Source organism: Acomys minous, assembly GCF_964271855.1.
Source record: "Acomys minous genome assembly, chromosome: 4".
In the NCBI taxonomy this organism is placed as follows: Eukaryota; Metazoa; Chordata; class Mammalia; order Rodentia; family Muridae; genus Acomys; species Acomys minous.
Window position 1 is genome coordinate 123780374 of NC_140486.1, and position 21873 is coordinate 123802246.

Consider the following 21873-nt stretch of genomic DNA (forward strand, 5'->3'; position numbering starts at 1 on the left):
AAGCTAACTGCTTTCATAGAAAAGCAATCAAGTTTTTAAGAGAATATCTTTGTTCCCTGAGGTTGCACAGTAAGATTTAAATGCTTCTATTAGGACCTTTCCAATGGAGCATACTTAAGTAATTATAAAAATCCAGCCTGGAAATACACCTGGACAGGCTTTGACAGGAATTAAATTTATCTTTTGATTTCAAGTTCTAGATTTTTTTGGAAGTATTTCTCCAATTACTCTCTAAACATACACACTAATATGTACACACATATGCACAAACACTCACACCTCTTGTCAATAGCAAATAGCTGCATTAAATATGGAAAGTTATATTAGTTTTGGGTTGTATTATTTTATTAAATCACTACTGCATGCTATAACATTTTGAATTTGTTCTTTTATATGCATTTAGAAAGAGCTTAAATGTAGTTTTGAAGGACTATTAAACCTCCCAAAAATGTGTCTTTTGGAATGTTGAAGGAAATTTTAGAAATGAAAATCCATTATTTCTCCAATCATGATATCAATAAAAATGAGTTTCTTTGCTTATCTGAGTCATATCTTCAAACCTAGCCAAATTCTAGCAATGACTTGCCTACGTAATTTTCTACAAGATGTTAAGTCTTCAAGAGGTTGCCCACCCAAAATTTGCATGGTAAAGTATTTAGCAATAACCCTAGATTTGGAAATATAGCCAAACCCTTTCTTCTTTGAGCTGGTTTTTCACCACATGAATATTAACAAATCATACTCTAGAACATCAAGTCAAATGAACTTTTGTTTACCCTGACACTTTGGGAAAATTAAACTGTTTCTGACATTTTCTTTTTTTAGGAAATGTATTTGCAGAATCAGATATGAATTTGCCTTTTCCAGGAAGTTTCTAAGAATAAATGACGAGTGTACTTAAAAACATTAACAAGGATTATATTTATGTTTACCTTGAACTCTACTGGATTATGGAAAATGTACAATATAGCATCAAGGAGCTTAAATTTTAGTGGACTGATAATAACATAAAATATGTGAATAATACAAGATAATAAATGTGTTAAATTCTGTGACAAGATTATAGGTGCTGTAAGAATTCAGCCACATAGAAAATCAATAGAGCTTATCGGGCTTGGAGAATTTTGTGGAGAAAATGCATCTTAACTTGGAGGGAGGGATTTTAGATTTGATGTGATAAATTGTTCATAGTAATTGTAGGTTTTGGAGTAGGGAAGTGACTGATGAAACTAACACAGGAAGAAAATTTATAGAGCATCAGTATGCAGGAAGTCTTAGATGATAGAAGAGGATATGCTAACGAGAAGCCGAACATAATACCTAGGGGACCATGTGATAAAGGCCTGAGCTGTGAGGTGGCTCCTGGGAATAGAGAATTGACATTTAGAAGAAAAATTGATAGAGCTTCATAAGTAAATGGGAAAAGTAGAAAGGGATTATTACTTAGAATACATATTACAAGCTTTAACAACCAGTCACCCATAAAATACAGCTATACCACTTTTATTGGTATGGACAAGCAAGAAAACTAAGCATGAGTGTGTGATATTGACTGGGGGCTAGGGAAGTGTTAGAACAGAAAGACTGAGTAAGGAATAATCAGGCAACAGAGAAAGAGAAAAAGCTAAGAAAGAATGTCATTAACAGGATGGTTAGCATGGCCAGTGCGGCCTGTCTTAGTTACTTTTCTATTCATGACCAAAGCAACTTATAAAACAGTGTTAATTAATTTATGATTTCAGTTAGAGCCCAAAATGGCAGAGCGAAAGCATGGCAGGGGGGACTCTTGGAGCTTACATCTTGAGTTGCAATTAGAAGGCAGAGAGGGAGGGGGGAGGGAGAGGGAGGGGGGATGGGGAGGAGTGGAAGGGAGTGGAAGGAGAAGTGAGGGAGGGAGAAAAGGAGGAAGGCAGGGAGAGAGGGTATTTTACAATTGCAAATCTTCTGAAACTTCACAAAGCTGACCCCACTGACACGCCTCCTCCAATAAGACCACACTTCCCTAATCATTTTCAAACTGTTCCACCAACTGGGGACCAAGTGCTCAACTACACCATGAGCTTCCAGTCCCTTCTCATACAAACCACCAGGGGGGCCTTTCGAAAGTACCATGACTAATGGGGCCAGAACTGTGGTGTTAGAAGTTACAGGATCTAAATAACTCCTCCGCTGATGTCCACACTCACAGCTGAGGGTTACTTATGGTCTCATTATGTTCTTCATTGGTCACCACTGAGCTGAAGCCTTCTGTCTTGAAGAAAGTCCCGAGGCAGCAAAGCAGAAAGACTCAATGATGTTGGCTTGATACCAACATGAACAACTCTTTATAATTTCAATGGCACTGAAATTTGTGGGGGTACAGGGTATTATACCAAAATGATCTGCTATCTCTCCTAAAATTACCATACTGAATAGACAGATGGCAAAAGAGGTAGATACTAGTAACTGATATCTTAGGGTCTAGACTAAGAAATTCACTGTTTGCTTGTGAGAAAGTTCGAACACACCCTTCCTTGTCTTAGTTTCATTTCCTATTGCTATGATAAGATGCACCTATGAAAATGACTTAAGGGAGAAAGCACTTTTTGAATTCACAGTTCCAGGTTACAAGTCTGTCATGAGCAATTCATGAAGACAGGAACTCGAACAGCTAATTAGTTCCATTACAACCACACCAGAAGCAGAGGGACTGGGCATGGTGGAATGAACTTTTAATCCTCATACTTTGAAGGCAAGCAGAACTCTGTGAGTTCTAGACCATCATGGTCTATGTAGTGATTTCCAGGCCAGCCAGTACTGCATACTGAGATTCTATCTTTTTTTTTTAAGCCTGTATAATTAATTCATGCATGCATACATGCTAGTTATCAGCTTGTTTTTCTGTTTTTGGGAAAGGTGCAGGCCCCAGTAAGGAGGCATTCTCACATCACTTAAGGTAATTAGGATAATCTCTCAAAAACATTCTCAGAGGCTCTTTATCCAGGAGATTTTAAATTATGTCAAGTTGACAATTTATAGTAACATCACTATTTCCTTCTAAACTTCTTGAATCTCCCCTATGGTAAATGAATAAAATAATTTTATTTAGCATGTAACATTGTTATGAGAATAGTAAGATAATAATTGTAAAGTCACTAACCCGGTTAGGAATTCTGCCTCTGTACTGTCTTAATAGAATTTTAATTTGATTTCTTAGGAAAATTTCAAATTAGTAATGATTTTCAACATAGGATACCCAAAGTTAAAATAACACATGATGCGTTTCCCTTTTTGTTAATTAAACAACATATGAAATACTTTATGAATAGATATCTACATTTTCTGGAGAATAATTATTCTATAAGTATTTCTACATCACTCCATAAACCAATATGTAACATTTAATAATAATACACTGACTAGAAGCATAATGAAATAAATCTGGTGATTAAAAAGTTTTTGAAGAGTGTTATATACTCACAAATAAAGAAAAGATCTCCTATATAATACTGGTAAATTACTGCTTTTTGAGCTACTTAAATATTTTATACATCTTTTTCTCTTTTTTATACATATTTTTGTTATAATTTATTTACATTACATCTCAATTATAATCCCCTTGCTATTTCCTTCCTGTTCCCACCCTCCCTCCCTTTTCTGCCCTATTCTGCTCCCCTCAACCTCTGACTGGTGGGGTCCTCCTCCCCCATTGTCTGACCACAGCCTATCAAGTCTGTGTGCCCTCCAGGCCTCTCTGCAAAGGACCAATGATAAACTGCGGGTACCAGAGTGTTTCCCAGAGGCAGTCCCCAACTCTCCCCTCCTCTTCTCCATGTGGAGAATGAACTGTCCATTGGCTACATCTGAACAGGGGGTCTAGGTCCTCCGCTTGCAATTGTCTTTGGTTGGTGCATCAGTTTGTGGTCCAGATCCGGCAGCCTTTATAGTCTTTTACACATCCTTTATTGTTACTCTTTAAATAAAATATTTACCTTATATGGTAATAAGAAGAAGAAGAACAACAACAAGGACAAAAACAAGAACAAGAGTGAGAATAAGAACAAGAATAACAAGAATAAGAACAAGAAAAAGTAAAAGAACAATGACCGGGCGCACAGCTTTAATCCAGCACTCAGCAGGCAGAGGCCGGTGGATAGCTGTGAGTTCGAGGCCAGCCTGGTCTACAAAGTGAGTCCAGGACAGCCAAGGTTACACAAAGAAACCCTGTCTCAAAAAAAAAAAAAAAAAAAAGGCAGGGGGGAACATACCAATGATTCAACAATTTTGGGATCAGATATGTATTTATGTTGAAACATATATATATGTTTTCTAATATATTTTTAAAGGAATTGTTCATATTTCAGGTGCAAAATTGCAAAGGTCACTGTTTCATAAAAGAGCTTGTCTTGTTTTAAATAGGTCTAAATAACAATTACTTAGTATTAATTTGAACATTCATAATCTGTTCTTTTTTAATATATATTTTATTTATTCATATTACATCTCAATTGTTATCCCATCACTTGTATCCTCCCATTCCTGCCTCCCTCCTGCTTTCCCCCTACTTCCCACCCCTATGGCTGTGACTGAAGGGGACCTCCTCCCCCTGTATATGCTCACAGGGTATCAAGTCTCTCCTCGGTAGCCTGCTATCCTTCCTCTGAGTGCCACCAGGCTTCCCCATCCAGGGGACGTGATCAAATATGGGCACCAGAGTTCATGTGAAAGTCAGTCTCCACTCTCCACTCTCCACTCAACTGTGGAGAATGTCCTGTCCATTGGATAGATCTGAGTGGGTTCAAAGTTTGCTGCACATATTGTCTTTGGCTGGTGCCATAGTTTGAGCAGGATCTCTGGGCCCAGATCCACCCATTATAATGTTCTTCTTGTAGGTTTCTAGGACGCTCTGGATCCTTCTATTTCCCCACTCTCCCATGCTTCTCTCACCTAGAGTCCCAATAGGATGTCCTCCCCTCTGTCCCATTTTCCTGATAAGTGAAGACTTTCATGGGACATATATTTTGGGCTAGTGTCCAGATATAAGTGAGTATATAATATTTGAGTCTTTCTGCTTCTGGGTTAACTCACTCATTATGATCATTTCTAGCTCACTCCATTTGTCCACAAGTTTCAGGAATTCCTTGTTTTTAATAGATGAGTAGTATTCCATAGTGTAAATGTACCAGTTTCTTTATCTATTCTTCTACTGAGGGACACTTAGGCTGTTTCCATGTTCTGGCTATTATGAATAAGGCTGCTGTGAACATGGTTGAGCATATGTCCTTGCTGTGTGCTGGAGCATCTTCTGGGTATATTCCAAGGAGTGGAATAGCTGGGTCTTAAGGAAGCCTTATTCCCAGTTTTCTGAGATAGTGCCATATAGATCTCCAAAGTGGCTGTACTAGTTTGCATTCCCACCAGCAATGAGGAGTGTTCCTCTTTCTCCACATCCTCACCAGCACATGGTGTCACTTGAATTTTTTATCTTAGCCATTCTGATGGGTGTAAAGTAGAATCTCAGAGTTGTTTTGATTTGCATTTCTCTGATGACTAAGGACATTGAGCATTTCTTTAAGTGTTTCTCAGCCATTCAGTATTCCTCTGTTGAGAATTCTCTGTTTAGGTTCTTTATATATTTTGGATATTAGACCTTTGTCAGATGTAGGGTTGGTGAAGATCTTTTCCCAGTCTGTAGGCTTTTGCTTTGTTCTCTTGACAGTGTCTCCTGCCTTACAGAAGCTTCTCAGCCTCATGAGGTCCCATTTCTTAATTGTTGTCCTTAAGGCCTATACTGTTGGTGTTCTGTTCAGGAAGTTGTCTCCTGTGCCAATGTGTTTCAGGCTCTTCCCCACTTTTTCTTCTACCAATTTAATGTCTCTGGTTTTATGTTGAGGTCTTTAATCCACTTGGACTTGAGTTTTGTGCATGGTGACAAATATAGGTCTAATTGCATTTTTTTTTACACATAGACATCCAGTTAGACCAACACCATTTGTGAAGACGCTATCCTTTTCCCATTGAATATATTTGGCTTCTTTGTCAAAAATCAAGTGACCATATGTGTGTGGATTCATTTCTGGGTCTTCGATTCGATTCCATTGATCACCCTATTGCTGTGCCAGTACCATGCTGTTTTAATTACTGTTGCTTTATAGTACAGCTTGAGATTAGGTATGGGGATTCCTCTGGAGGATCTTTTATTATACAAAATTGTTTTAGCTATTCTGGGTTTTTCCATATGAAGTTGAGAATTGATCTTTCAATTCTTTAAAAAAATGTGTAGGTATTTTGATAGGGATTGCATTCAATCTGCAAATTGCTTTTTGTAAGATGGCCATTTTTACTATGTTAATTCTCCTAATTAGTTTGGCTAATGGTTTGTCTATCTTGTTGATTTTCTCAAAGAACCAACTCTTGCTTTTGTTGATTCATTGGACTGTTCTCTTTGTTTCTAATTTATTAATTTCAGCCTTGAGTTTGATTATTTCCAGACATCTACTCCTCTTTGGTGTTTCTGCTTCTTTCCCCACCACCACCACCGGGGCTTCCAGATGTGTTGTTAAGTTGCTTTTTTGGGATGTTTCCAATTTCTTTATAAAGGTACTTAGGGCTATGAATTTTCCTCTTAGCACTGCTTTCAGTGTGTCCCACAAATGTGGGTATGTTGTTCCTTCATTGTCATTGAACTTCAGGAAGTCTTCAATTTCTTTCTTTATTTCTTTCCTTGACCCAGGTGTCATTAAGAAGAGAGTTGTTTAGTTTCCATGTATGTGTAGGCTTTTGTTATTTCTGTTTTTGTTGAAGTGCAGCCTAAGACCATGGTGATCTGATATGATACAAGGTATTATTTCAATCCTCTTGTATCTGTTGAGGCTTGCTTTGTGACCTACTATGTGATCAATTTCGGAGAAGGTTCCATGGGGTGCAGAGAGGGAGGTATATTCTTTTTAGTTTGGGTGAATAGTTCCATAGATATCTGTTAGATCCATTTGATTCATGGCATGGTTAATGATGTCATTTCTCGGCTTAGTTTCTGTTTCAATGACCTATCCTTCAGTGGGAGTGGGGTGTTGAAGTCTCCCACTATTATTGTGTGGGGATCGATGTGTGGTTTAAGCTTTGTTAACAAATCTTTTACAAATGTGGGTGCCCTTGTTTGGGAGCATAGATATTCAGAATTGTGATATCATCTTGGTCGACTTTACCTTTGATGAGTATGAAGTGTCCTTCCTCATCCCTTTTGATTAATTTTGGTTGAAAGTCTGTTTTGTTAGATATTAAAATAGCTACACCAGCTTGCTTCTTGTGACCATTTGCTTGGAATATTTTGTTCCAGCCTTTTACCCTGAGGTAATGTCTATCTTTATGGGTGAGATGTGTTTCTTGAATGCAGAAGAATGTTGGATCTTGTTTATGCATTCAGTTAGTCTGTGCCATTTTATTAGATAATTGAGACCATTGATGTTGAGAGATATTAATGACAAGTAACTATTAAGAGTCTTAATTTTGATGTTGGTTCCAGTAGAGATTTTGTGTGGTTGTGGTTTTGTGATGGTGTAGTTATCTATTTCCTGTGTAGTTTTGGTTGTAGCTTGACTCTTTGGGGTGGAGTTTTCCTTCTAGTAACTTCTGTAAAGCCAGATTTGTGGATAGGTACTGTTTGAATTTATTTTTATCATGGAATATTTTGTTTTCTTCATCAGTGGTTATTGATAGTTTCACTGGGTAAAGGAGACTGGCCTGGCATCTGTGGTCTCTTAGGGTTTGTAGGATCTCTGTCCATGCCCTTCTGGCTTTTATGGTTTCTGCTGAGAAATCAGGTGTAGTTCTTATACATTTGCCATTAAATGTTATTTGGCCCTTTTCCCTTGCAGCTTTTAATATTTTTTCTTTGTTCTGTAAATTTTGTGTTTGATTATTATATGACAGGAAGTTTTTTTCTTTTCTGGTCTATTCTATTTGGTGTTCTGTAGGCCTCTTGTATGTTTATAGACATCTCTTTCTTTAGATTGGGGAAGTTTTCTTCTATGATTTTGTTGAGAATATTTTCTGGGCCTTGGAGTCTGGCATCTTCACTTTCCTCAATGCCTGTTATCCTCAGATTGCTTCTTTTCATGGTGTCCTTGATTTCTTGGATGTTTTGTGTCAGAATTTTTCCAGATTTAGTGTTTTCTTCGATGGTTGCTTCAAGATCTATGAATGTATCTTCTAGATCTAAGATTCGTTCCTTCATCTCTTGGATTCTGTTAGACAGGCTCTCCTCTGTGTTGCTCCTTTCTCTCTGAGCTCTCACGTTCCTGTTTTTCTTCTGTCTGTGTTTATCATTGAATCCATTTTCATCTTCGGATCTTGAACTGTTTTATTGATTTCTTTCATCTGATTGTTTGTGTATTCCTGAGTCTTTCATTGCTTCTTTATAGGCCTTCAGAGCTTGAACAGTTTTATTGATTTTCTTTATCTAGTTGTTTGTATTTTCCTGAATTTTTTTCCAGTGCCTCTCAATAGGCCTCTTTTATGTCTTCCACCTGTTTGGCTGCGTCTTCTTGCATTTGATTATGAATCTTATTTGTTTCCTCCATTATCATCCTCATTACTAAGGATTTGAGGTCATTTTCTTGTATTTCCATTGTGTTTGAGTTTGCTGGGTTGCTTTCTTTGGAATAGCTAGAATCTGGAAATGTCATATTGTTTTGGGTTTTGTGTGTGTGTGTGTGTGTGTGTGTGTGTGTGTGTGTGTGTGTGGGTGTGGGTGGGTGTGTGTGATATTTTACGCTGTCCTTTCATCATTTTAGTGTCTCTGTATTTGGGAGTTAACTTCTGGAGTTGGGTAGAGGTAGTCTGAGGATATATTCACCCATTTTCTCTTGACTTCTCTAGGCTGGAAGCTCTGATGTTTCACTGGTCTATATGGCAGGACCAGTTCCGTTATTTGGGTCTCTCTCAGCCAGTGATCCCCAGCTCCCCTGTAACGTGGGTCCTGGAATTGTCCTGGGTCTCAGAATGTGCGCTGGGTCAAGCCAAAGTGTCCACAGCCTTCTGGGTCCCCTTGTGGTACCAAAGCTCTCTGGGGACTGATGCAGGTTGGGCAGAGGGGGTGTGATGGCCACTCTATTCCCTGTCTCCCCAAGATTTACTTAGTCCTGGAGCTTTGATGCTCCACTGGTTTGTCGTTCCCCATAGCGTTTCAGGACCCAGACCGTTCCCAGAGTCCAGGTTAGTGTCATGGAGCCCAAATTGCACACACATGAGTCCAGTTAGCATCTATGGACCCAACCTGATCATTGAGTCCAGTTCGCACCTCTGGACCCAAACGGGTCTCAGGCCCAAAGTCCAGTTAGCGCTCAGTCCAACCAGGTCTCTGGCCCAAACTGCACGCTGAGCTCAGTCAGGCTCCCAGGGCCCAAACCGTGAGCCGTGTTCAGGTATGGTCTCTGGGCTCAAACTGCTTGCTGAATTCTGCTCTTTTGAATTCATCTCTTGAGAGTCAAAAAGAAGTCTATAATCCCAGAACAAATGTCGGACCTTAATCTAATCCATCTTTAAAAAAAAAATCATTGTCCCAACAATATGTGCATTTCTGGTTTCATCATTTCCTGTTATATGACCTTCCTCTTGGTCTTACAATGTTAAATACCCAACTAATTAGTAGAATTAGGTTAACTTTGTATCAAGAACTGATCATTCATCCAAAATATTATCCAATCAACACATATTTCAGTAGGAATTACTTTTATAACTATAACATATTTACTTGTGTGTTTATTTACAAGTTGTTTTTTTCTTCATGTGTCTCATACATATGTTAGAATCATTCTGCTTTCTTCTCTGCATATTCTTTTTTTTTTTTTTTTTTAGTTTTTTAAAAAGACTTATTTATTACATATACAGTTCTCTGCCTGCATGTACATCTGCATGCCAGAAGAGGGAACCAGATCTCATGATAGATGGCTATGAGCCACCATGTGGTTGCTGGGAATTGAACTTAGGACCTCTGGAAGAGCAGACGGTGCTCTTAACCGCTGAGCCATCTCTCCAGCCCCATCTCTGCATATTCTTAATGTCATCTAATTTTCATAATGTATTGTTAATTCTGAATAGCAAACTTTACAACATGGATGAACTTCAAAAATGTATCAAAGGTGAAAGAATAAGCAGACATGAAGGCTATATACTATAAGTTAACTTATATCAAACATCCCAATTTAAAAAAATAGTTATAGTAATGAGTATCTCACATTGGAAATATCCTAAAGTAATTGAATGTTAAACTTTAAGGAGACAGAATTATCTATTTTAATTGACAGACTTTATTGAAATTTTTATTAAATTAGGGAAAATGTAATAGGGAAAAACAAAGACTTAGACAAAAAAAAATGGCCAATATATACCAATAAAATGCATTAGTATGGCCATTGACACATCACAACTACCCCAGTATTCAGAAAACAGAGTCAGAATAATGGAGAGTTTGAGGAAGATGATGATGATGATGATGATGATGATGATGATGATGATGATTATATTCCAATATAAAGAACTAACCAATCATGAAAAGTACAATGGAGATAAATCTTGACGTCTTTCTGCTAATTTTTAAACAGCACAACTACAAGTAGATGGTTTAATCTATATGAATTATCTAAAACAGGAATATCTAGAGAATGAAAAAAGATGGTTGCCAAGAGATGTAGGGAGGTTATAGTGAGACTTGACTACTAACAAACAGAGGAGCTTGGAATAAAGGAGAAAGGATGACAAGAGTGTGTAATTAGTAATAATGTTTACTCAAGAGATAAATACTCAAAAAGAATGGTATGTTTTAAATGGCTCCAATGGTGAGTTTATCTCAAGAAATTAATTTAAAACAATTGCATCTAGAATTAACTTTCATTATCAATGGTAGTGCTAGGTAAAGGATTTGCACTTATGCTAGGTTAGGGTCACATTTTTAGTTTGTGCGTACTAAGACAATATTCACAGGATATTCAGTGGAATCATTATCTATATTGTCAGCTACTTCCAGTCTTGCATCCTACATGCTTGCTGGCTTAACATTTCCTGAGATGTGAACAAAAATCTGCACTCCCTAGCTAGGTCACCAATAAATAACAAATCAATAATAATTCCAGCTAAATCCAGTTTGCTAAACCTATGACATTATTGGGCTAACTTACAGGAAAATGGGTGAGGGGTGACCTCTTGGAGCTTTGGTGGTCCCCACATATATCATCATAAGTATCACTCCTGTATGGATAAGGACTTCTCTTTGTAGATTGAACCTCTTCATCTCACCTCTATATGTTCTCTAGCATCTCCCAAGACCATGTGCAACCGGGATGGCATTACATGTGCCTGGGGTATCAGTACAGTAGAGAGTGGCTGGACCCTCAGATGAGAGTCTAATGGCCCTCTCTCCCTATCCTTCTATGAGGGTCAACAGGCCTGATCTTGAGAGCCATATAAGGAAATGAGAGCTATCACAAAGCCTATGTTTTTATAAGTGAAAACAGAGACAGATAAAGCAAATAGAGCTACCCACATTTATAAGGTTCCACGTTTAATGCGTCCACATACCTACCCCTGGGGTAGCTGGGGTAAGATGAATAATTTCATAATGCTGAATGAAATATGATGAAATGATCTTGAAATTTTTTATTTTATTTTTTATAATATTTTAATTAAATATTTTTACATATGTTTATATCATTACACATATACACAATAAACTACCAACAGCAAGAAGAACCACAAAACAATCAGGAAGTATACAAATATTACATTCATAGTGTTTTGGCTATTTGTATATTTTGTATTGTATGTTTCAGCAGCCTTGAAGAAAACATCTTTCCTATCTTGGTGCATCTAAACTTCTGAATGTAAATCGATATCTATCCTATCTTGTCATTATCAATTTAAAATATCTATGTAGACCTAAAAACATCTTAGACCCTAAACAACTAAACTTAATTGTAAAACTAAACTGTCTGAAAATTTGATCAAGATGCAGAGTACAGATCACCCTATTCTTATTTCATATTTTTGGTCTATAGCTGCACTCAAAAAAACTACTGTATCTGTATTTAAGGCCACTTTATAAGGAATGCTTTTTAAAAGAATGTTTACTATCCACATTATCCTAAAGAATATATCTCAACTTATTATTCTGCATAGATAGGATATGTCACTAATAGTATTTCAAAATATATATTAGAATATCAAAAGTATTTTAAACTTTGAATCAGAATTCATAAATTTTAGCTTTTTATGTTAACTGGTAACTTTTCTTTGGTTTATCCTACTTTTTGTGTTATTAACATAAACTGTTCTCATATACTATATTCTGACTAGAGTTCCCTTCCCTGACTCCTCCCACTTTCTCTGTACTTCCTCTCCCATCTGGATCCACACCACTTCTGTCTCTCCTTAGAAAGTAAACTGGCAACTAACGAATAATAACAATAATATAGAGTAAAACAAAAACAAACAATTTGGAGTAAAACAAAACAAACAAAAGAGGCAAAGAAAAAGCACACACACACACACACACACACACACACACACACACACACACACACACACAAACCACCCTCATATAAATGTGGAGACACGTGTCTGCACACATTGGAATCCCATAAGAACACAAAACTGGAAGCCACAATATATGTACAAAAGGCATTTAAGGTTTAAAAAAACTGAACACCATGAGACAAAGAATCTCTAGAGATGCAGCTGAGCTCATTTTGTGTTGCACATCTGCTGCTGGGCATGGGCCCTGCATGATGCTGTTGACTCACTGTGTGTTGCACATCTGCTGCTGGGCATGGGCCCTGCACGATGCTGTTGACTCACTGTGTGTTGCACATCTGCTGCTGGGCATGGGGCCTGCACGATGCTGTTGACTCACTGTGTGTTGCACATCTGCTGCTGGGCATGGGGCCTGCACGATGCTGTTGACTCACTGTGTGTTGCACATCTGCTGCTGGGCATGGGGCCTGCACGATGCTGTTGACTCACTGTGTGTTGCACATCTGCTGCTGGGCATGGGGCCTGCACGATGCTGTTGACTCACTGTGTGTTGCCCATCTGCTGCTGGACATGGGGCCTGCACGATGCTGTTGACTCACTTTGTGTTGCACATCTGCTGCTGGACATGGGGCCTGCACGATGCTGTTGACTCACTTTGTGTTGCACATCTGCTGCTGGGCATGGGGCCTGCACGATGCTGTTGACACACTGTGTGTTGCACATCTGCTGTTGGGCATGGGGCCTGCACGATGATGTGTTTCCTCAGTGGGCCCTCTTTGGAGAAAACTGCTTTCATTTACAAGTGGTTAATCGATCGGAGACCGCTTCTGGGAGTAGGGACGGGGACATGTGTCCACTTCTTTGAGCTCTAGGACCCCAGAAAGCTCTGTGCATGCTGCCTTAGTCTTTGAGTTCATATGTGCATCAAGCATGCTATGATTAGAAGATCATATTTTCTTGATATCGTCCATGCCCTCTGGCACTTACACTCTATCTGTCCATTTTCATGCTGTATAAAATTATAAGATTTGTTTTTCCTCCTGTAAGCCAAAAAATGTGATAAGAACATTAATTAACATGGCAGGAAATACTTGCCATGACTAATTTTGATCTTTCTAAATTATTTCTTTACAGATGGAATCAGAATATGTATGACCTATGATAGTAGAAGTAGTAATATCTTGCTTTTATAAAAATAATTTAATATTTGCCTTAATATTTTTCTAAAATGAGTGGTTCATTTGCCATAGAGTTTCTGGTCCTTAGTAAATTTAAACCTACATCTTATATTATTTCCCAACAATATAACTCTAAAAACTGTATTTTTGTAACCTAATTTGATATGCAATATAGGACATTCTGTGAATGTTGCAACACAGCCAGTGAATACACTGAAAAAGTGCTCCTGGTTTCATAGTTGAAGGAAACTCTTGAAACAGAAAGTGTAATTTATGTAGTAAGAATGACCAAATGGCAAGCTGGGGAGGAAAGGGTTTACTTCACTCACACTTCCACATCACTGTTTGTCATCTAAGGAAGTAAGAGCAGGAACTCAAGCAGGGCAGGAACCTGGAAACAGGAGCTGATGCAGAGGCCATGGCCAGATGCTACTTACTGGCTTGCTCACCATGACCTGCTCATGCGACCTTTTTATAGAACCCTAGACCACAAGGCCAGGAACAGAAGCAACCACAATTGGCTGGACCTTCCCCCAACAATCACTAATTAAGAAAATTCTATACAGGCTTGTATACAGCCTGGTTTTATGGAGGTATTTTCGCAGTTGAGACTTTAGATTGTGTCAAGTAGACATATAAGACTAGACAGCAGAGCCTCGTACCAGTGCTCTTGTCCAAGCTAATTTTTTCCATGTAGCTGATCATAACGATGCTTCCTTTGTCTTAGAGTGTATTATCAGTAACATTTCACCAGATGTTAAACATGTGATACAGTGGGATCCTTAACCACATCAAATAATCAAGGGAGTTTTTTTTTATAATGAAAGTTAACAAGAAACAGTCAATTATTATCAACATAGAGACTTCTCTTGGGTAAAGAACAGAAATATTTTGACTTAATAGATCATTTATCTTTTTTTAAAATAAAACAAAGACTATAGAAAATGAGTATGTGATGTCAAAGGACCTAGTTCTTTACTATAAAAATATTTATTGACATATTTATTTATATATCACATATATATACATATACATATGTATATATGTATGTATCTATCAAAAATGCAAGGAATGATAGACATATAAGCAGTCTTGTGAAATAATATAAAGTAATCCAACATAAAACCGTAGTTGAACCTTTTGGATTTTTTTTTTTAACCAAAAAGAAAACACAAACAAAAGCTATGAAGCTGTAAGTAATGCCTAAACTTGTCCAAATGCCAGAAGAAACTGAACCAAAAAGTTCATAAACTATAAAAATAAACCCCAGAGAGCTATATTTAGCTCAATAATAAATTATTTTGTAAAACTTTATGTGTAAAACCAAAAACTGACATTATCAAATTTGCAACTGACATCATCAAAATTGCAATCAAGGACACTGCAAAACCTCTTCCAAGTGTGTCCTTAGCAGGCAAAGGTGCTTCATGCAAACGTCTGGGGATCTGACTTCTCTCAGAAACCCATGGAAAGGAAGAAGGAGAGAACAGATGCCACAAAACTGTCTTCTGACCTCCACAGGCACGTTGTAATACTGTGTACACACCCAACAATAGTACTAAGTATTTTAAAAGCTATAATTTCAAAAGTAAGAGAAAATAAATATAAAAAATTGAGTGAAAATACAGCCATAATAAAACTGCAGTACATACATATTAAAATTCCAGAAAATTGATGAAATACAGATAATTTTTAAATCCTAGAAATTGTGATGGCAGTTTTTCTTTTTTGTCCTAAAACGAATCCAGCCAAAGTTCTCTTGAATGCTATGCAAGTGCTCTACACATCACCAAGAATCATAATACTCTTTAAAATTATACAAAAATATACTATATTAAGTAGCTAATTTAAAATGTACAGACTCGGAAACACTGAAAATCTAAGATAGGATATATTTATTCTCCTTAGCTTTTTAGAATTAGGCAGGCAGAGTTCAGCTGTACAATAAATCAAAAGAGATTTTATAGCAGTAAGAGGGTGTAGTCCCACATTAAGAAAACCTGTCTTGTCTCTCTCTTATACCCTAACCTCTTTCTCTCTTCCTCTGTCTGTATTGTTCTCTCTCTCTCTCTCTCTCTCTCTCTCTCTCTCTCTCTCGGGTACCCCTCCCCCTTTCCTTCCATGCTCATTTACTAAACCTCATATAATTTTTAAAAAAGAAAAGAAAACTGGTCTTATAGCAATAATATCAGACCTTAGCAATCTGAGAAACAATGTCTCCTAGAGAGAAGGAAAGTGACTCTACAAAAAAGTGACTCAAAGTATAAAATGGAAAGTAAATAATCATAAGAGCTCAAATGTAAACTTAAAATGACACAAAAAGAATCCATCAGATCTCTGCCTTCATGTACATGAGTGGTGTGCTGCCCATCAAGCTAGTGCTGGGCAGGTCCAGTTCTTAGGGACATCACATGCAGGTACATGTGCAATCTGTGTACCACACTTGCCACTCTGTCATTTGTCTCATGAAAAGCCCTGAGGGAAAGGCAACATGCTTACCGTGTTGGAGCCAAAGAGGCTCCAGGCGAGGCTGAACTTGCTGCTGGGTCCTGGGTATCCCCCACTTTGCAAAAGGGATGCCCTGCAATTGTTAACAGTGTGTCTGTGTGGTATGTTTTTTTACAAAGATGTGAAAAGAAAACAAATTATCAATTAGAAACTGATCAAGTGGCACTACAACTGCTTAATTTATTCATTAAAACTAAAACTTACAGAAAGTGGACATGATATTTAAAACACAGAAGCTATCCAGGCAAATTGTCAAAACTGACATAAGTAGAAACAGAAAATCTACATATTTCAATATGTGTTGTAAAGAGTGTTTTCTTTGTTGTTTTCTGTTTGTGGGTCTAGCTGTCAAACTTGGGGCTTGGCATATATTAAGTAAACCTTATAACCAGTGAGCTGGCCCCACCCTAGAAAATACTAGTAAAGCATTCCTAGAGTAGATGTATCAAGGCAAAGGATTTAGGTAAATTCTAGGAGTTGGGGATTTAGCTCAGTGGTAGAGTGTTTGGCTAGCAAGCACAAGGTCCTGGGTTTGGTCTTCAGCTCTGGGGTAAAAAAAGGTAAATTCTATCCAAAACTTAATAAGGAAATACAAATATTACAAAGTAACTACTTCAAGATATAAAAAAGAAAACTTTTCCTCTCCTTTGTTTCTTGGTTCGTTTGACAAGGGTTTCACTGCCAGGTCCTAGCTAGCTTGGAACTCACTAGGAACAACAAACCAACAAATCCTGATCCAACACTTATTCCTTTTCCTCCTCAGTGTTAGGATTATACATACATGGCACCATGCCAAGTTATTATTCTTTTTACAGCCATATTCACAATGTCAAAATCAAAGAAGTATAGTTTGTTAAAAAATGAACATTTGTATAAGTATTATAAAAATATAACCAGAAAATAAATAAACTAAAAACATAAAAATGATTTATTCACAATGTCAAAATCAAAGAAGTATAGTATGTTAAAAATGAACATTTGTATAAGTATTATAAAAATATAACCAGAAAATAAACTAAGAACATAAAAATGATTTTAAAAATTACCCAAGAAAGTAGGGTTGATCCAGAAATGCAAAAGTAGCTAAAAAGAAAACAATATCAATCAGTAAAATGTGCTACATTAGAAGAATTTCAAAAACCATGTTTACCTTACTTGCTCTTTTCCCATGACAGCAATGAATGATTCAGGACTCTCAAACACCTAGAAAGAAAGACAAATGTTGCTTAGTTTTTTGTTGTTGTTGATTTGTTTTTATTTTGGTTTGTTTGTTTGTTGCAGTACTAAGGATAAAATCCAGGGTTATGATGATGCTACTGAGCTATGCCTTCAAGCTTTATCTTAATTATTTCAGTTTAAGGATGTCTATGAAAATTATTACAGAGGTTCTTCAGACAATGAAACAAAATGACTCCATGATCTAGCTATACTGCTCACGAATACATACAATCAGTCTTGATGTCCATACCTCAGTCTTAATGGGTAAATAGACATGGAGTGTCTCCACGATATTGAAAACTGCCATATAACATACATACACACAATGCAACATTATTCAATCATATTAAAAGAACAAAATGATATCTTTTGCAGGAAAAAGGGCTGATATAAGGAAGCATATATATTAAGCAAAATAAGCCAGAGTCATAAATACAAGAATTGCATATTGTCTCTCATATGTGAAATTAGAGTAAGGAAGGCAAGAAATTAAAAGTGGGAGTATTAAGTACATGAAAAGAAAGGGGAGGAGGAAATAGAAGAATAAAAAATAATATTACATTATCAATTATGGTGGCTCGTGCTTTTAACCCAGCACTTGGGAGGAAAAAATAGGCAGAACTCTGAGTTTGAGAAGAGCTTGATCTACTTATTAAGGTCTAGGACAGCCAGAGCTATACAGTAAGACCCTGCCTCAACAACAACAACAATAAAAAACAACAACAACAACAAAAAGAATATTATAGATTTAGATCTGAGACTATGAGAATAGTATGTTACATGTATACATGAAAATGTCATCATTAAACTGGTTAATTTATATAACTAACATGATAATAAAATAATGTTTAATGTGCATTAAAGAAAAATCAATAGAAGCTACGCAGATTTCAATATTTTTAAAGTATTGAAAAAACAACAAAAAATTGAAGAGATACAAATGGAGTGAAAGACTCTGTATTGCCATGATGGTAATTCTCTCCTATTTGCCCCATAAATATTTAATCATCAAAATGATCATCTCAACAAGACTATAGCACACTTGACATGTTTTTTTTTAATTTATAAGAAAACCCAAAACCCTAATATCAAAACCCAGTTTTGACTGAGCTGGGGTGGAGGTGTGGACAAAAGTAACTTTTATTCGCCTGTTTCAGTTGTCCTCTCAGAGGCTTACTGCTGAATAAGCTCACTTTTTCCAGTTCCTTCTAAACTCTGCTAGCTGGTTCAGCTCACCTGTTCTGACTCAAACTCCTCTCTAAGCTGACTGATTCAAAATGACTTTTCTCAGCTTCTGACTGAAATGCTCTGCTTGGCCTCAAACTCTAGCAATCTGTTCTAATCTTCTGTCTAACCTGTTCTCTCTACAGCCTATCTCTGTAAAGTTGTCCTGGTCAAACTCCCTCTTCCTCCCTCCCTCTCTGTACTGCTCTCTTAAATCACCTCTCTCCGTTCTCATGAGAGTTGGGCACATCCCATCCCTGACTCATTCTGTCAGTTCTTTCTCTGATTTGTTACTTTGTCTGCTCCTCCGTTAGACAGCACTCTCAAACATGGTGACTTCATTCTACAAACTATCTATGCTTACATAGTTTGGGTTTAAAGGTGTGTACTAAGGTCGTGTCTGCATCCCAGTCAGATCACACAGATCTAGAAGGTCTTAGGATATAATTAGAGCAGCCATGTTGCTATATTAAAACTTCTCTATGGGAGAGGGTGGGGTGGAGGTGAGGGAGCCGAGGGGCTATGGGGAGAGCACCGCCTTATTTAAAGGCTCACACTAAGCCACTATAACTGTCAGTTGCTGGCAGTTTATGGAAAGCCAGACAGATTTGGAAAAACTCAATAAAAATTATAGAAATACATCTCTATTTATAAAATGACTCCTCTTTTTTCAGATTGAAAATTCAAAATTTACTCCATTGATAGTTACTTCATACAACCTATAATTTCATTAAGCAGGAATATGAAAAATGATTTAGAGCCTTTTATAATCAAGTCAATGTTATAGTTTTCTATAATTTTTTATTTGGGGCTTTACAATATAATTAAATCATTTTCTCTTTCATTTCCTCCCTACAAACCTTCCCTTCTACCCTCTTTAGTCTCTTTCGAAGTCATAGACTCTTTATTGATTAATTATTATTCCATACACACACATTCCTAAATATACAATATAACCTGCTTGATCAGTATAATATTACTTGTATGTGTATATTTTGTTTTCAAGGCTGGCTATTTGATATTAGATGACCAAATGGTGTGCTCCTCCCTGAGGATAAGAAGAACAATTTTCTTGTTCTCAGCATTCGTTAGCTGCCTGTGGTTCTTTATGTAGGCTTGAGGCCTGGTAGGCTTTGCCCAATCCACTTTATCAAGTCTAAAGTGTTGTTGTCCTTGTTCGGTCCATTTTAGGCAGTCATGTTGGTCACACTTTATGGATATAGCTTCTTATCTGTCTAAAACACAACCTCACAGTAAAACTCTGATCCTCTGGCTTTTAACAATCTTCCTCCCTCTCTTCTGAAATGTTTCCTGAACCTTAGATGTGGAAGCATATTGGGACTGGGTTCCAAAACTCTGCATTTTGATTAGTTGGGGTTTTCTATAATGTCTTCATTTGTTGCAGGAAACCGTTTTCCTTCTGAGAGTTGAGGCCTACATTTTTCTGTTTTAGTAAGGCCAGATTTTTATAGTGTAGATAGGAATTGTGCTGTTTTAATAGGGCAATGGTTGTTGGCTTTCCATAAAGAGTGATAACTTCACTAGTCCCAAGGAGGTGACTAGGTTTCCAGTGCCAGGAATAATTTTTCTATTGCTGATAGGGTCTTCATTCCAATTAGAGCTCTTTTTATTGGCACCAAGATATATGTGCCAATTATACCCGTAGAGTTACCCTGGCATTCAGGTGGCTATTGTTGCTCATAGGTATGACTCATCTTTTGACATGAACTCCAAATAAACTTAATGTAAAAACTGCTTTCAACAAATGATGCTGCATAAAATGCAAATGGATACCATCCCAGCCTGTGAATACTCAATAGAAACTGGCATTCAAATATAAGATAAAAACCTGATGCCGCTAGACACAGAAAGCTATATCATTATAACTTTGGATAACCAGAGTTTTTGTACATAAAATACCACAAAAGAATCAATGAATGATATGACATTCATGACAAGTTTAAAAATTCTGCTCATCAAAATAAATCATTACCAAACGAATGATGAACAATGGAAAACCACACTTATAGAACTTACTTTTTTTTTTTTTAAGATGCTGGCCTGCTGTATAGAATTTCAACAACTAATGAAGACAGAGCCAATTTGAAAATGAATAAAACATGAATTAAAAATTTTACAAAAGTAGATACAGAAATGAATAACAATGAAAAAGTCAATAAATCCGAAATATCATTAGACATCAGGGAAGTTCTACTGAAATGTAATTAGAGTGTCCCTGCATTTTCACCAAAATAGACTACTGACTATTGAAATCGCTCAGGCTTGTTAAGGACAAAAAAGAAGTAGAACTTGTGTTTATTGTTGGTGAACATGAAGCTTACACACTCTACTGGCTGGATTTGTGTGTACACTTGACATAAGTTAGAATCATCACAGATGAAGAACCTTCAGTTAAGGAAATGCCTCCGTGAGATCCAACTGCAGGGCATTTTCCCAGTTAGTGATCAATGGGGCATGGCTGGTCCTGTTGTGGGTGGTGCTGTCCCTAGATTCTGTAAGAGCAGGCTTAGCAAGCTGCGGAAAGCGAGCCAGGAAGCAGCACCCTTCCTTGGCCTCTGCAGCTTGCCACCACACCTTCCCCATCACAAGGGACTACCCCTGCAACGTGTGCACCAAAGTGAAGCCTGCCTTCCTTACGGTGCTTTTCTCATGTATTTTGTCATAGAATCACAACAATACAGCCACCAAATGGGTTGTATCTGTGGGCTGGGGATAGGGACTGTGAAGGAGGCAGAAATGCTCTTTTCTGACTGAGCATCCCATAGTTGGCAATGGTGTGGCTAGCACAGTTTGACTGCATTCACCAAAACTCACCACAGTGTAGATTTAATAATTGTATAGTTAAAAATTCCAGTTAAAATCCAGTTAAAAATTCCAAATAAATTAGTGTTAATACTAGAAATGTTGCTCACATTTTCAAAGCATATATTAACCAAGCAAACAAAAAAGTATAATGTATTTTATTTGTTATGCTCTTCTTTCCTTCAATGTCACTCAGTGATTGCCCTCAGAAACTGATCAAAACTGAGAAAAGCACTAAATTCTATCAGTTCCTACGCATGCTTAATGAAACAATCCTATCCCAAGTGATCAGGTAAAACATGTTGGCACTGTTTTCTGTCCAGTGTGGTCTAGTTTTCACATTAAGTTCTGACACTACACACTAGTTACATCAAGACACTGCTGGCCATGCGAGTGGTTTTGCTAGTGACAACATGGC